This window comes from Leucopleurus acutus (assembly GCF_964270905.1).
Source record: "Leucopleurus acutus genome assembly, chromosome: 16".
Classification (NCBI taxonomy): domain Eukaryota; kingdom Metazoa; phylum Chordata; class Mammalia; order Artiodactyla; family Delphinidae; genus Leucopleurus; species Leucopleurus acutus.
Window position 1 is genome coordinate 64,308,096 of NC_139158.1, and position 12,811 is coordinate 64,320,906.

At 40.7% G+C, this 12,811-nt stretch overlaps 1 pseudogene across 1 annotated transcript in view; it reads right to left on the reverse strand.

The window, feature by feature from the left end:
- Window positions 1-12,811, reverse strand: part of LOC309973537 (fer-1-like protein 4) — a 45,753-nt pseudogene that overhangs the window by 9,611 nt on the left and 23,331 nt on the right. Inside the window, exons 25-31 of the transcript in view lie at window positions 11,174-11,367; window positions 10,975-11,033; window positions 10,755-10,886; window positions 9,779-9,821; window positions 9,588-9,688; window positions 9,378-9,515; window positions 9,153-9,271 (exon numbers count right to left, since the gene is read on the reverse strand). The product of the transcript in view is annotated as a fer-1-like protein 4 (transcript). The remainder of the gene's footprint in view (window positions 1-9,152; window positions 9,272-9,377; window positions 9,516-9,587; window positions 9,689-9,778; window positions 9,822-10,754; window positions 10,887-10,974; window positions 11,034-11,173; window positions 11,368-12,811) is intronic.

Here is a 12,811-nt window from a genome sequence, read left to right on the forward strand (position 1 = left end):
CAACGAATCATCCCAAATTGAGGAGGTGGACTTTGAGAGCAAGATTTATGATTTTTTCCCCTTTTCCTCTTTTTGTGAGTGTGTATGTGTATGCTTCTGTGTGAGATTTTGTCTGTATAGCTTTGCTTCCACCATTTGTCCGAGGGTTCTATCCGTTCGTCTTTTTTTTTTTAATATTTTTCTTAATAATTACTTTTTATTTTAATAAACTTATTTTATTTTATCTTCATTCTTTCTTTCCTTCCTTCCTTCCTTTAGACAACGAATCATCCCAAATTGAGGAGGTGGACTTTGAGAGCAACATTTATGATTTTTTCCTCTTTTCCTCTTTTTGTGAGTGTGTATGTGTATGCTTCTGTGTGAGATTTTGTCTGTATAGCTTTGCTTCCACCATTTGTTCCAGGGTTCTGTCCATCCGTATTTTTGTTTTTTGTTTCCTCTTAATAATTATTTTTTTATTTTAATAACTTTATTATATTTTATCTTATTTTATTTTACATTATCTTCTTTCTTTCTTTTTTTCCTTCCTTCCCTCCTTCCTTCCTTGCTCCCTCCCTCCCTCCCTCCCTCCTTTCTTTCTACTTCTACTAATTCTTTCTTTCTACTTTTTCTCCCTTTTCTTCTGAGCTGTGTGGATGAAAGGCTCTTGGTGCTGCAGCCAGGAGTTAGTGCTGTGCCTCTGAGGTGGGAGAGCCAACTTCAGGACACTGGTCCACAGGAGACCTCCCAGCTGCACATAATATCAAACGGCAAAAATATCCCAGAGATCTCCATCTCAACACCAGCACCCAGCTTCACTCAACGACCAGCAAGCTACAGTGCTGGACATCCTATGCCAAACAACTAGCAAGACAGGAACCCAACACCACCCATTAGCAGAGAGGCTGCCCAAAATCATAATAAGTCAACAGACACCCCAAAACACACCACCAGACGTGGACCTGCCCACCAGAAAGACAAGATCCAGCCTCATCCACCAGAACACAGGCACTAATCCCCTCCACCAGGAAGCCTACACAACCCACTGAACCAAGCTTAGCCACTGGGGACAGACACCAAAAACAACAGGAACTACGAACCTGCAGCCTGCAAAAAGGAGACCCCAAACACAGTAAGATAAGCAAAATGAAAAGACAGAAAAACACACAGCAGTTGAAGGAGCAAGATAAAAACCCACCAGACCTAACAAATGAAGAGGAAATAGGCAGTCTACCTGAAAAAGAATTCAGAATAATGATAGTAAAGATGATCCAAAATCTTGGAAATAGAATAGTCAAAATGCAAGAAACATTTAACAAGGACCTAGAAGAACTAAAGATGAAACAAACAATGATGAACAACACAATAAATGAAATGAAAAATACTCTAGATGGGATCAATAGAATAACTGAGGCAGAAGAACGGATAAGTGACCTGGAAGATAAAATAGTGGAAATAACTACTGCAGAGCAGAATAAAGAAAAAAGAATGAAAAGAACTGAGAACAGTCTCAGAGACCTCTGGGACAACATTAAACACACCAACATTCGAATTATAGGGGTTCCAGAAGAAGTGAAAAAGAAAGGGACTGAGAAAATATTTGAAGAGATTATAGTTGAAAACTTCCCTAATATGGGAAAGGAAATAGTTAATCAAGTCCAGGAAGCACAGAGAGTCCCATACAGGATAAATCCAAGGAGAAACATGCCAAGACACGTACTAATCAAACTGTCAAAAATTAAATACAAAGAAAACATATTAAAAGCAGCAAGGGAAAAACAACAAATAACACACAAGGGAATCCCCATAAGGTTAACAGCTGATCTTTCAGCAGAAACTCTGCAAGCCAGAAGGGAGTGGCAGGACATATTGAAAGTGATGAAGGAGAAAAACCTGCAACCAAGATTACTCTACCCAGCAAGGATCTCATTCAGATTTGATGGAGAAATTAAAACCTTTACAGACAAGCAAAAGCTGAGAGAGTTCAGCACCACCAAACCAGCTATACAACAACTGCTAAAGGAACTTCTCTAGGCAAGAAACACAAGAGAAGGAAAAGACCTACAATAACGAACCCAAAACAATTAAGAAAATAGGAATAGGAACATACATATCAATAATTACCTTAAATGTAAATGGACTAAATGCTCCCACCAAAAGACACAGATTGGCTGAATGGATACAAAAATAAGACGCATATATTTGCTGTCTACAAGAGACCCACTTCAGACCTAGAGACACATACAGACTTAAAGTAAGGGGATGGAAAAAGGTATTTCATGCAAATGGAAACCAAAAGAAAGCTGGAGTAGCAATTCTCATATCAGACAAAATAGACTTTAAAATAAAGACTATTAGAAGAGACAAAGAAGGACACTACGTAAGGATCAAGGGATCGATCCAAGAAGAAGATATAACAATTGTAAATATTTATGCACCCAACATAGGAGCACCTCAATACATAAGGCAAATACTAACAGCCATAAAAGGGGAAATCGACAGTAACACATTCATAGTCGGGGACTTTAACACCCCACTTTCACCAATGGACAGATCATGCAAAATGAAAATAAATAAGGAAACACAAGCTTTAAATGATACATTAAACAAGATGGACTTAATTGATATTTATAGGACATTCCATCCAAAAAAAACAGAATACACATTTTTCTCTAGTGCTCATGGAACATTCTCCAGGATAGATCATATCTTGGGTCACAAATCAAGCCTTGGTAAATTTAAGAAAATTGAAATTGTATCAAGTATCTTTTCTGACCACAATGCTATGAGACTAGATATCAATTACAGGAAAAGATCTGTAAAAAATACAAACACATGGAGGCTAAACAATAGACTACTTAATAACAAAGTGATCACTGAAGAAATCAAAGAGGAAATCAAAAACTACCTAGAAACAAATGACAATGGAGACACGATGACTCAAAATCTATGGGATGCAGCAAAAGCAGTTCTAAGAGGGAAGTTTATAGCAATACAAGCCTACCTTAAGAAACAGGAAACATCTCGAATAAACAACTTAACCTTGCACCTAAAGCAATTAGAGAAAGAAGAACAAAAAAACCCCAAACTTAGCAGAAGGAAAGAAATCATAAAAATCAGATCAGAAATAAATGAAAAAGAAATGAAGGAAACGATAGCAAAGATCAATAAAACTAAAAGCTGGTTCTTTGAGAAGATAAACAAAATTGATAAACCATTAGCCAGACTCATCAAGAAAAAAAGGGAGAAGACTGAAATCAGTAGAATTAGAAATGAAAAAGGAGAAGTAACAACTGACACTGCAGAAATACAAAAGATCATGAGAGATTACTACAAGCAACTCTATGCCAATAAAATGGACAACCACGAAGAAATGGACAAATTCTTAGAAAGGCACAACCTGCCAAGACTGAATCAGGAAGAAATAGAAAATATGAACAGACCAATCACAAGCACTGAAATTGAAACTGCGATTAAAAATCTTCTAACAAACAAAAGCCCAGGACCAGATGGCTTCACAGGCGAATTCTATCAAACATTTAGAGAAGAGCTAACACCTATCCTTCTCAAACTCTTCCAAAATATAGCAGAGGGAGGAACACTCCCCAACTCATTCTACGAGGCCACCATCACCCTGATACCAAAACCAGACAAGGATGTCACAAAGAAAGAAAACTACAGGCCAATATCACTGATGAACATAGATGCAAAAATCCTCAACAAAATACTAGCAAACAGAATCCAACAGCACATTAAACGGATCATACACCATGATCAAGTGGGGTTTATTCCAGGAATGCAAGGATTCTTCAGTATACGCAAATCAATCAACGTGATACACCATATTAACAAACTGAAGGAGAAAAACCATATGATCATCTCAAGAGATGCAGAGAAAGCTTTTGACAAAATTCAACACCAATTTATGATAAAAACCCTGCAGAAAGTAGGCATAGAGGGAACTTTCCTCAACATAATAAAGGCCATATATGACAAACCCACAGCCAACATTGTCCTCAATGGTGAAAAACTGAAAGCATTTCCTCTAAGATCAGGAACAAGACAAGGTTGCCCACTCTCACCACTCTTATTCAACATAGTTTGGGAAGTTTTAGCCACAGCAATCAGAGAAAAAAAGGAAATAAAAGGAATCCAAATCGGAAAAGAAGAAGTAAAGCTGTCACTATTTGCAGATGACATGATACTATACATAGAGAATCCTAAAGATGCTACCAGAAAACTACTAGAGCTAATCAATGAATTTGGTAAAGTAGCAGGGTACAAAATTAATGCACAGAAATCTTTGGCATTCCTATACACTAAGGATGAAAAATCTGAAAGTGAAATCAAGAAAACACTCCCATTTACCATTGCAACAAAAAGAATAAAATATCTAGGAATAAACCTACCTAAGGAGACAAAAGACCTGTATGCAGAAAATTATAAGACACTGATGAAAGAAATTAAAGATGATACAAGTAGATGGAGAGATATACCATGTTTTTGGATTGGAAGAATCAACATTGTGAAAATGACTCTACTACCCAAAGCAACCTACAGATTCAATGCAATCCCTATCAAACTACCACTGGCATTTTTCACAGAACTAGAACAAAAAATTTCACAATTTGTATGGAAAAACAAAAGACCCCAAATAGCCAAAGCAATCTTGAGAACAAAAAACGGAGCTGGAGGAATCAGGCTTCCTGACTTCAGACTCTACTACAAAGCTACAGTAATCAAGACAGTATGGTACTGGCACAAAAACAGAAATATAGATCAATGGAACAGGATAGAAAGCCCAGAGATAAACCCACGCACATATGGTCACCTTATCTTTGATAAAGGAGGCAGGAATGTACAGTGGAGAAAGGACAGCCTCTTCAATGAGTGGTGCTGGGAAAACTGGACAGCTACATGTAAAAGTATGAGATTAGATCACTCCCTAACACCATACACAAAAATAAGCTCAAAATGGATTAAAGACCTAAATGTAAGGCCAGAAACTATCAAACTCTTAGAGGAAAAGATAGGCAGGACACTCTATGAGATAAATCACAGCAAGGTCCTTTTTGACCCACCTCCTAGAGAAATGGAAATAAAAACAAAAATAAACAAATGGGACCTAATGAAACTTAAAAGCTTTTGCACAGCAAAGGAAACCATAAACAAGACCAAAAGACAACCCTCAGAATGGGAGAAAATATTTGCAAATGAAGCAACTGACAAAGGATTAATCTCCAAAATTTATAAGCAGCTCATGCAGCTTAATAACAAAAAAACAAACAACCCAATCCAAAAATGGGCAGAAGACCTAAATAGACATTTCTCCAAAGAAGATATACAGATTGCCAACAAACACATGAAAGAATGCTCAACATCACTAATCATTAGAGAAATGCAAATCAAAACTACAATGAGATATCATCTCACACCAGTCAGAATGGCCATCATCAAAAAATCTAGAAACAATAAATGCTGGAGAGGGTGTGGAGAAAAGGGAACCCTCTTACACTGTTGGTGGGAATGTAAATTGATACAGCCACTGTGGAGAACAGTATGGAGGTTCCTTAAAAAACTACAAATAGGGCTTCCCTGGTGGCGCAGTGGTTGAGAGTCCGACTGCCGATGCAGGGGACACGGGTTCGTGCCCCAGTCTGGGAAGATCCCACATGCTGTGGAGCGGCTGGGCCCGTGAGCCATGGCCGCTCAGCCTGCGCGTCTGGAGCCTGTGCTCCGCAACGGGAGAGACCACAGCAGTGAGAGGCCCGCGTACTGCAAAAAAAAAAAAAAAAACTACAAATAGAACTACCATATGACCCAGTAATCCCACTACTAGGCATATACCCTGAGAAAACCATAATTCAAAAAGAATCATGTACCAAAATGTTCATTGCAGCTCTATTTACAATAGCCCAGAGATGGAAACAACCTAAGTGTCCATCATTGGATGAATGGATAAAGAAGATGTGGCACATATATACAATGGAATATTACTCAGCCATAAAAAGAAACGAAATTGAGCTATTTGTAATGAGGTGGATAGACCTAGAGTCTGTCATACAGAGTGAAGTAAGTCAGAAAGAGAGAGACAAATACCGTATGCTAACACATATATATGGAATTTAAGGGAAAAAAATGTCATGAAGAACCTAGGGGTGAAACAGGAATAAAGACACAGACTTACTAGAGAATGGACTTGAGGATATGGGGAGGGAGAAGGGTAAACTGTGACAAAGCGAGAGAGAGGCATGGACATATATACACTACCAAACGTAAGGTAGATAGCTAGTGGGAAGCAGCCGCATAGCACAGGGAGATCAGCTCGGTGCTTTGTGACCGCCTGGAGGGTTGGGATAGGGAGGGTGGAAGGGAGGGAGACACAAGCGGGAAGAGATATGGGAACATACGTATATATATAACTGATTCATTTTGTTGTGAAGCTGAAACTAACATACCATTGTAAAGCAATTATACTCCAGTAAAGATGTTAAAATGAAAAAAATAATAAATTTATTTACTTATTTATATTTTATTTTTGGCTGCATTGGGCCTTCATTGCTGTGCATGGACTTTCTCTAGTTGCGGCAAGCAGGAGCTACTCTTCGTTGTGGTGCGTGGGCTTCTCATTGTGGTGGCTTCTCTTGTGGCAGAGCACCGGCTCTAGGCACGTGGGCTTCAGTAGTTGTGGCATGTGAGCTCAGTAGTTGTGGCGCACAGGCTTAGCTGCTCTGCAGCATGTGGGATCTTCCCGGACCAGGGCTCAAACCCATCTCCCCTGCATTGGCAGGTGGATTCTTAACCACTGTGCCACCATGGAAGTCCTAAAAGGTGTTTTTAACAGTATGAAGATTCCTCAAAACACTAAAAATAGAGTTGCCATATGATCCAGCAATCCCACTCCTGGGCATATATCCTGAAAAAACTATAATTCAGAAACATACAGGGAGGGCTTCCCTGGTGGCACAGTGGTTAAGAATCTGCCTGCCAATGCAGGGGACACGGGTTCAAGCTCTGGTCCGGGAAGATCCCACATGCTGTGGAGCAACTAAGCCCATGTGCCACAACTACTGAGCCTGTGCACCTAGAGCCTATGCTCCACAACAAGAGAAGCCACCACAATGAGAATCCTGCGCATCGCAACAAAGAGTAGCCCCCACTTACCACAACTAGAGAAAGCCCACGCGCAGCAACGAAGACCCAATGCAGCCAAAAATAAAATAAATAAAATTTAAAAAAAAAAGATACAGGGAATTCCCTGGTGGTCCGGTGGTTAGGACTCTGCGCTTCCACTCTAGGGGGTACAGGTTCGATCCCTGGTCAGGGAAATAAGATCCTGCATGTCGCACAGTGCAGCCAAAAAAATAATAACAAGTAAATAAATAAATAAAATATAACCAAAAAAAGATACATGCACCCCTATGTTCATAGCAGCACTACTCATGATAGCCAAGACATGGAAGCAACCTAAATGCCCATCGACAGATGAATGGATAAAGAAGATGTGGTACATATATACAATGGAATAATACTCAGCCATAAAAAAAATGAAATAATGCTATTTGCAGCAACATGGATGGACCTAGAGATTATCATACTAAGTGAAATAAGTCAGAAAGAGAAAGACAAATACCATATGATATCACTTATATGTGGAATCTAAAAACACTTCGTATCAGTTGACAGAAATCTTCTTCATTTTATTTTACAGCTGCATAGTACTCTGTTGTACGGACATGGCACAGTTTATTCAACCCTTCTGCTATGTATGGGCATTTAATAAGATTTGATTTTTAATGGTCTTCCATCTTTAGAAATTTTATTTTATTATTTTCAAATCTGCCCAATTTTATAGCCTTTTGTTCTCTGCGTGTGAAATCATTTTAAACTGTTTTAAACTGTGAAGTAATTTTAAGCTGTTTTATATTTCTAATATTTGAAAATTCTAACATCCAAAGCCCTTAGAGATCTAATTCTCTTTTGTGTTGTGTCTTTCTGACAAATTTTCCTGAGATTGTTTTCTTATATATTTTATAATTTGGGATTGTGAACCCAAATTTGGTTATCTAAATCTAGGGAAGTCTGTGAAGCCTGATTTGGGACTACTTTAAGCCAATCTCTCAACTTTGAGTTTTGTGGACTAAGCAGATAATAAAAATTCAAGTCTTAAATCAATGTGAGGGCAAAACTCTAATAGTAAATCCTCAGGGAAGACATTTTTTCTATTTCCCCCGATTGGAACAGAGGCTGAGATAGACCATTTACCTTACAGTTTTCTTTCCCAGTGGGTGGGCTTCCTCTTGCCCACCTTTCACTGAGAGTAGAGCCCTTCCTGGGTGCTGCTTTGAGCAAGGGTCTTGGTTGTGTCTCCCACCTTGTATAGGCTATTAGATATTAGAACCTAAGACTTGGGGTCCAGGTATGGACAAATCCTCTCAAGAGAATCTGACTTCAGGGCTTGTTCAGGGATTCCTGCTGTTTTCTCATTTTGGCCCATTGGGAATTCCCTTTCTTATGAGCTTAACATTTGTTTAAAAGATTGTTTATCTAGCATTTCTAGATCTATTATATCAAGAATTTATTTCAGACCATCTGGTCTGCAATGTTGCTAGAAGTAGAAGGTCCAGATGATGTCTACTATCTGATGTTTGCACTAGGATGCTTACATTATGGTAGAAGAGTGCCACAGAATGTTTCTTGAAATTACATCTTAGTCAGAATGCCTATATTTAAACTAGATAAAAGTACAGCATCTGCTCTGTGCCGGGAGTGAAGGGGTAGCAACCCACTCATTCCCCTCTCACTCCCTGAGATGCCTTTAAGGAAACTGCAGGGCCCTGTTCAGCACTGTATGAAAACTGCAGCAATGGGGGGACCTGTACAAAGGTATTTGATGACAGGCCATCACAAAGCTTTACAGAGTTGTGCTCTTCCTGGAATTATACTCCCCATTCTATGAGACTAGAACTACAAATAAGGAATTAGGGGATCTAAGCTCTAAATTCAGGTGCTGCCGTGAGCAAGATGTGTAACCCTGTGAAGTCTCTTAAGTTTGTGCCTAAGATTTCCCATCTGAAAAATGAAAAAGCTGGACTCTGATCCCTTCAGTCTGTAGGTTTTGTGTACATTACCTTTGCCGGAGTTAGAGGTGTGCCAGGCCAATGGATGCTCACCTTTACAACATATACTCTGACTAGGAGCTTGATGGGCCGATTCTGTGTGGGATCCCCCTGGAGATCTGGGGATCAGAGAAGGACACTGCCTCTGATTCAGGGTAAATGAGGTAGGAGCCCTGGGTGGGATGGGGGGGTATGGAGCAGAAAAAACACTGGTAAGACAGTCTTCTTCCTGCATCCCCACTTGTGCTCCCTGGTCCCCCATTCCTTCCCAAAACATACCTTGAACTTGCCCACAAGGTTTCCAGACCCTTCTTCCTCTCCATCTCCATCCTGACCTCCTTGCCCTCGATACAGGGGAAACACATTCAGCCAGTCTTCAAAGTGGTTAAACTCTTCTTCCAGGGAGCTGTTGTAAATCTGAAAGGCGAGGGCCTCAGTGACAGCTCGTCCAGAATCCGAGCAGAATCCCCTCTTGCAACACCCAGTCACCTTCAGAGTGGCGACTGCTTTTTTCTGGGACACAGAGCCTTTGACTTCAGCCTTACCCTGGTCTTGGGCTTCCCCATCCACAGAAAGGAGATTGCCCCCATCTAGGAACAGCAGAAATGACCCGTTAGAAAGACTGGTGTGGGGGAGGGAGGGAGACACAAAGAGGAAAAACAAGAAAGCCAATCTCTTACCTGAATCCCCAGCATCATCCATTTCATCCTCATCAAAGTTGGTCTGAAATCAAAGTGCAGGTCAAAGATTCTTCCCTACCCTTTACCTCCTTAATCTACCCCTTTTCCAGGATAGGGAGTTGGAAAACTTTAGCTCAAGTTCCAGCTGGGTAAGCCACTTGCATTTTCAAAGCCTTAGTTTATCCTATAGTCCTGATATGTAACCACCAGGTACATGTGGCTGTTGAGCACTTGAAATGCATCTGGTCCAAACTGAGATGTGCTGGAAGCATAAACTACACACCAGATTTTAAAGACTAGTATAAAATAAGATTATAAAATATCTCATTATTGAGCTTTCCCTGGGGGCACAGTGGTTAAGAATTCACCTGCCAATGCAGGGGACACGGGTTCGAGTCCTGGTCCGGGAAGACCCCACATGCCGCGGAGCAACTAAGCCTGTGCACCACAACTACTGAGCCTGCGCTCTGGAGCCTATGCTGCACAGCAAGAGAAGCCACCGCAATGAGAAGCCCTCGTACCGCAACAAAGAATAGCCCCCGCTCTCCACAACTAGAGAAAGCCCACGCGCAGCAACAAAGACCCAACACAGCCATAAATAAATAAATAAATCTATTAATTAAAAAAATCTCACTAAATTGTTTATAATGGTTACTTCTTGAAATGATACTATAGATATACTAGGTTAAATAAAATATATTATTAAAATCATTTTCATCTGTTTCCTTTTACTTTTTTTTAATGTGGCTACTACAAAATATGTGGCTCACACGATATTTCTGTTGGACAAGACAGCTCTAGATAATGGAGTTAATAATCCCCAGCTTCTCAAATTGTTGTGAAGATGAGAAAAGATGGCTGTAACAAAGAGTTCTGAAAAACTGTAGAGCTCCATGTTTGATGAGATCCTTCTTCTTACCATTTACCCTCTTCTGTCTCCAGCCCCTCAACCCGCAGAAGCCTGCTCTGCTCCCACCTGCCCCTGGAGCTCCTGCAGAGATGCATAGTACTTGGACCACCAGTCGAGCTCTTCAGGATCTGGGATGTCCTCCTCCAGCTCTGGGCCTTGATTCAGGAGGCCTCCCAGAGGGAGATTCTTCAGAGGAGCCTGAGGGAGCAAGAACTCAGCACCTCTAACCTAGCACCACCCCAAGCCCCGCCAGTCCCTTCTCCACCCATCCCCCATACTCCATCACCTTTAGGAGCCGCCTGAGTATCCCCACTTCAGCCAAGAAGGGATCCTGGGACCTCTGTTCTGAGAGGGGATAAAAGACACCAGGAGGTCAGGTAAGTAGAAGCCAGACTCAGTGCTCCACTGGAGGGTCTCCTGGAGCCATCTCAGCCAGGAACCAGATGGACTTCTGTCTGGTGGCCCCTAAGGGGAAAGCCCCTTACCTTGAGGTACCTTGGGCACCAGGTCCCCTGTCTCCTCCTCTCCTTCCCCCTCGGGGGATCCTCCTGACTCCAGAGTGTGACTCTCAGCATATGGGGGACAATGTGGGAACCCACGAGCACTGTGCGGCCAAAGGCCCAGCGCTCAATCACCAGGATGCTGAGGGGGGCTGCAGATAAGGCTGCTCTGGCAAGTCCTGGGACTAGGGAGAGAGGACCTGTGTCTCTGCAGACTGTGGAGGGAGGAGAGGCAGCAGCAGAGACAGATGAGGAAACAGTGTAGCTAAATACGCATTCAAAGCCCACAGCCTCACTGAGTCATCTCTGGTGAGTCATTGCTTTCTGAACCCATTTCCCAGCTAAAAAGGGGACACAGTCCTGGACTGGAAAGACTATTGTATCAAATGATATAACAGTACAAAAATTCTTTGGAACCTACAAAGCGCCATCAGAAATATGAGGTTGTTGTTGTTATTATCATTATGTAAAGGACCAATCCTCAGTTTGCTAATATAGATTTAGAACCATAAAACTACGTATGCTCTTTAATCCAGAAATTCTATATCTATCAATGGATCCTAAGCGGGGGGCAGGGACAACAGTTATAACACTGTATTGTTGGCTTTATTTTACATATATGTGACAGTTACAGCACAAAAGGGGGGAGGAATGAATGGAGTTATAATGGAGAAAAGTATTTCTATTTTACTGGAACTAAATGAGTATTAATCTGAAATAGATTGTGAAAAATCAGTATGCATACTGTAATCCCTAGAGCAGCTACTAAGTAAATATCAACTAAGGAATTAAAGCAGTATACTAACAAATATCTATGTAATACAAAAGAAGGCAGTAAAGGAAGAACGAAAAATATGAGACTTATAGAAAACAAATAGCAAAGAGGCAAATGTAAATCCAACCATATCAATAATAACATCAAATGTGACTGTATTAAACAGTTCAAAGACAGAGATTGTCAAACGGATTAAAAAAAAGATGCAACTACATGCTGTTTAAGAGATGCTTTTTCGTGAGATACATATAGGTTGAAGGTAAAAGGATGGGGAAACATATGCCATGCAAATACTAACCATAGAGAACTAGAGTAGCTATATTATCAGACAAATAGCCTTTAAGACAAAAAAGAGAGACAAACTAGAGACAAACAAGGACATTTTATAATGATAAACAGATCGATTCATAGGAAGTTATAACAATTATAAATATATATGCACCTAACAACAAAAACTGAAAATACAAGTAAAAAAAGACAAAAAAATAGGGCTTCCCTGGTGGCGCAGTGGTTGAGAGTCCGCCTGCTGATGCAGGGGACACGGGTTCGTGCCCCGGTCCGGGAAGATCCCACATGCCGCGGAGCGGCTGGGCCCGTGAGCCATGGCCGCTGAGCCTGCGCTTCTGGAGCCTGTGCTCCGCAACGTGAGAGGCCACAACAGTGAGAGGCCCGCGTAAAAAAAATAAAAATAAAAATAAAAGACAAAAAAATAAAGGGAGAAACAATTCAACAAAAGTTGGAAACTTCAATACCATATTCTCAATAATGGATAGAACAACTAGACATAAAATTCCCAAGGAGGCTTTTTTTAGGAAAGCTTGAATAATACTATCAACCCAACTTGACCT